We start from the raw sequence: 5,040 nt of genomic DNA on the forward strand, positions 1-5,040 counted from the left end.
CTTTTCCCTCCTAAAACTGTTTGAGTGAGGTTATAACAAATAACCACAAATACAAAGAATAAATGCCAACCCAGAGTGTATTATACAAGAAGAAACAGAAAAGAAATATAGACAAAAATGTGTGTGTGTATAGTTCGGCCTCACCGGTGAGGCATTTTGAATCTGGAAGCACATTGAGAAACAGCACTGTCCTGTGAAGAAGTCCAAAGCAAAAAATAACAAAAGTGAGTGGGCTCAATTAGCCATTTTCTCTCCCCGGTGTCATGTGACTCGTTAATGTTACAAGGTCTCAGGTGTGAATGGGGAGCAGGTTGGTGTTAAAATTTGGTGTTATCTCTCTCACTCTCTCATACTGGTCACTGGAAGTTCAACATAGTATCTCATGGCAAAGAACTCTCTGAGGATCTGAAAAAAACAACTGTTGCTCTACATAAAGATGGTGCAGGCTATAAGAAGTTTGCCAAGACCCTGAAACTGAGCTGCAGCACGGTGGCCAAGACCATACAGCGGTTTAACAGGACAGGTTCCACTCACAACAGGCCTCGTCATGGTCGAACAAAGATCACACCCTTAATATAAAATGTGATGCTTCTCCACCCTTCACAATGAAACATTACATCAAGAGAAACTGCTACAATCTTACAATGTGTAATATTCCTGGTTTTCTTGTAACAATTAATTCAGAGTAGTTTAAAGGGGCTTTATATAGGAAATGACACCCAGTGGTTGAAATAGGTACTGCAGTCCAAATTCAAAATTGTTTGCCCCGCCCCCTTGTTCAGAGAAGCGGGTGGCCAAGGATACGCATCAAGAGGGAGCGCAAGTGACAATGGCTACGTTTACATGCACCCAAATAATCCACTTGTAATCAGATTGAAAAACGTTCATGCAAACGCCTTAATCGATCCGATTGAGCTCGATCCAAATGAAATTTCAATCGGATTGGAAGGGGTGGTTTATTCCTTTTCTAATCCGATCTAACAGCAAAAAATTACCATGTAAACGCTTGAATACGACTACATGGCTGCAATATGCGGTGTTTTCCGCCAACTGGCAACCTGTTATGTCGAAATACTATTGGATAAGCTGCTGCACACGGTTTCACACAGACCAAAACAAAGACAGACATTCTGACATGGAACACACATTTCAAAGTAGAATATCTGGCTGCAGCATTGTTTTTCTGAGAAACAAGTAGGTGAACTTAACATGTTTCCTAAATATCTGCAAACATATTGGGGTATTTTTATGCTTTATTAAAGTAAAGATCTTACATATAGCCCCTTTAATGAATTTAGGACAGATGTTTGACAGTTTTAGGTTTATAAAACACAGTTCTCTATTTTGAGGCCACCACCACTTCTGGTTAAAGCCTGTACCAGCCCCTGAATCCATTCCAGTGTCAGAGTCAGCTTCAGTCCTTGAACTCCGCCCAGTGCATGCTCCTATACCAGAGAGCACTGCAGTGCCCCTAATGACACTAGCAATTGTGTGTGTTTGGCCACCCACACAATGGCTCCTGCTTGCTTGCTTACCTGCATAAAGTCTGTTGATTCAGCTGTGCACATCCAGATGTTAATACTGGCTTGTCTAATGCCTTGAACTTGGGCTGGCATGTGCAAAAGTTGGGGGCGTACATATTAATGATCCCGACTGTTGCGTCACAGTCGGTGTTATGTTGAGATTTGCCTGTTCTTCAGTGATCTTTTGCACAAATCAAATTTACATAAGAAGGAGGAAACAATGGAGTTTGAGACTCACTGTATGTCATTTCCATGTACTGAACTCTAATTACTTAACTATGCTGAGGTAAATTCAATTTTCAACTCTAGGGCACCTTTAATGTTTGGCACAGAGGCCCGATATTCTTGTGAGGTGCCAGAGACGTATGAGGTAATTTACATTGTTTCATATAAATATCATGTAGTATCATTTAGAAGTTAATAATTTCAATCTTCAATGTTGTTTCTGAAAAGATCAACAGCACTGTGTAATCTGTGTTAGCAGAGGACAATGCCATTTCTCTGAAGAAGAAAATGGACAACATTGTAAAAAAAAAAAAAAAAAAAAAACAGGACAGAAGACAGAGGGTGGCAAATCAGGCACCATTTTTTGTAGGCCAGAAGGTCCTGTGAAAAAACATAAGGGCCCAGCAGATGAAGCAAGTTTGAACACAGGTTGTTGGGACCTTATGAAATTGTCCATTTACAAGAAAAAAGCGCAGATTTAAGGGACGAAAAGGGATTTTTTCCCCCCAAAATCAACAATGACCATCTCAAACCATTCAAAAAAAGACAAACCCCGGATACCCCATACAACAGGGGTTCTCAACCTTTTGCAAGCTGGGCCCCCCAAAGCTGGTTCATTGCAGTTGGGGCTAAAGAGTTCCTTCAGTCTACTGTCACTTTTCAGCTCAATAAGTTGTCCCTGCATATCAATTGATAGCTCGTTTGCTGCGCACACAAACGGATCTCGAACCCACGCAAAAGAGCGATAATCCTCTTTAAAGTATGTCGCAAATAGTTTTCTCATTGCTGACAGGTGCTCAGACGCTGATTGAAATAGGGAGGAGAAATCGTGTGACGTGCCTGCATCAGTGATAAAGTCTGTAAGGCTGGGGAACATGTCGCAGTTCCCTCGACTGATGCGGCCATGCCAGAGGTCTAGTTTTTGTGTGAAGGCGTGCACTTTGTCTGCAAGGTGCAAAATATGAGTTTCGCGCCCTTGCAAAGACAGGTTGAGGCCATTCAAGCTGTCAAATATATCGACCAAATAGGAGAGAGACGCAAGCCACATAGTGTCATCCAGATGCTTCACCAGATCTGATTTGATTTCTGTCAAATACCACTTCACCTCCTCTCACAGCTCATACAACCGCTGTAACACCCGCCCCCTGGAAAGCCAGCGAACTTCAGTGTGCAGAAGCAACTGTTCGTGCCCTGACCCCATCTCCTGCTTGCGCACCATCCATGCATAGGCTAACGCATCGGTCCCAAGCCAAACCATTTTCACGGATAAAAATATCAAGGACATTGAAAATGAAGAGGCTGGCAAAACAGGACATCCTCCTCAATCACCTTGTCCCGCAGATACCTGACATAGGTGAGGAGCTGTGCCTGCCCAGCAATATCAGTGGATTCGTCCAGCTGTAGCGTGTAGTAAGGACTCTTTTTTACAAACTCTATTGCTCTCTGATATAATTGGACATGTCTACAATTCTCCTAGCGACAGTGTCATTGGACAGGGGTATTGCAATGAGTTTGGCTGCTGCACTATCGCCTATCATTATTCTGCACGTCTTGCGCTGCCGGCAAAATGAGAGTCTGGCAATTGTATGCGGTTTACCCAGTTGAGTGATTCTTTTGAGTGATTCCGCTACATACGATGCCTCCAAACCAACATTAGACACAGCCAACCGACGTGAGCCAACCCTGCAGTTTGCTTTTCGTCGTTCATCGGCGTCGGCTTGGTGTGTTCTGGCCTTTAGTCGCGTGGGTAGTTTTAGCTAAGTGTAGCTACTGCCTAGCAGATACTGGCTAGGGCTGAGATTTGATCTAATCTTTAAAAACAATGTTTGTGGGTTTAGTCTTTAAAAAGACTGTTGGGGTTTTGTAGTGAAGGCCTATGTAAATCTAGATTGATAAAAGACTAGCGAGAGCTGGCACAAGTGAACTTGGCAAGAGACTAGACTGAATGGAGAGCTATGTCGTGAGTCAATTTAAATGCAGTTTTTTATTTTTGTGTGAGAGTGGGTGAACATTTACACCCCGTGTTTTTGACAATTGAGAGCCACCAAATGATGAATATGAAAAAACGAATAGGACAGTTTCGAACTCAGTTAGGATGCAAAGACCTTAAAGGTGATAGAGAGGATTTTTTCATCGACTGAGAATCCAAAGACTGTTACTGAGTTTTTGAAATGAGTGCATGCGTAAGAAGAACCCCCTCCTTCACAGCTCATTTCAAAGGAACGCCTCCCAAAATGCGTGCACGAGTATTGATACATGAGTGTTTACCATCATTTCGAGGGAACGCCTCCCAAAACTCGTAAACACTCGTATTGGAACACGAGTGTTTACCACCGGCACTCGCTGTGTCGTGTTTTTTGGATGTTGGACTCACCGCAGGTAACTCATAATCTGCAGTTGTTACTCCTGTCTCCTGACAAAAACACTGCATGCGGCACCTGTGGAGTGTGGAAAGTTACTGGAGCGTGCAGCCGCGCTCGTCTCTCACAAGGAACGTCACGGCAGTGATTGACAAGCCAGAGGGCCAATCATTTACGCGATGATCGCGTAAACAATTGGCTGATGTTTTTAAGGCCCTACCTCGTGCACAGATGATGTATATTAATATTATTACTTTCAGTGCACCTAATAAATAGTCTTTTATCAGTTAGCAAAGACAGTTTCAAGTAATATTGCAAAAATGTATAAAACAAAACATCCTTTAGCACCTTTAAACTTTTGAGGCTTGCACAGCTTCTCAAGGAGAAATCAAACAAATGAGCGCCGTTTTCTAAAGTCTATGAGCGCAGCACACACAAATAATCTAAATTGACATAATGCAGTTCAATTTCAAAATGTGGTGTTTTTATATTTATAACATTTGCATTTGAATACAGTTCAGCAACATACATCACACGACCTGACGATCAAGAGAGCTGACAAATGACCATCACTTAATTGACCATCACCTCGCTATTGAAAATGTGACACTGATATGACAGTTCATCAAACAAGTTAATAATATTAAGTCAGTTACAGTTTAGATGAAATAATAACTGTTTTGTTCTATTTTAGTAGCGAAAATAGATCCGATGAATCCAAAAAAAGATCACAACATCTCATAGCAACACTCAGTTGTGTTTTGAATGATTCAGTGTTTTGAACAGATCGTTTGAGTCAAAGATTCAATGACCCATTCACAAACATCTGTCTCATTCTTGATGAATCGGCCGTTTGAACGAATCGTGAATGAATGATTCAATGACTCGCTTAATAAAACCGCTTATCACCTGCATTTGCACTATCGACAAAC

Source organism: Chanodichthys erythropterus, unplaced genomic scaffold (assembly GCF_024489055.1).
Source record: "Chanodichthys erythropterus isolate Z2021 unplaced genomic scaffold, ASM2448905v1 ctg000470_np12, whole genome shotgun sequence".
Taxonomy (NCBI): Eukaryota; Metazoa; Chordata; class Actinopteri; order Cypriniformes; family Xenocyprididae; genus Chanodichthys; species Chanodichthys erythropterus.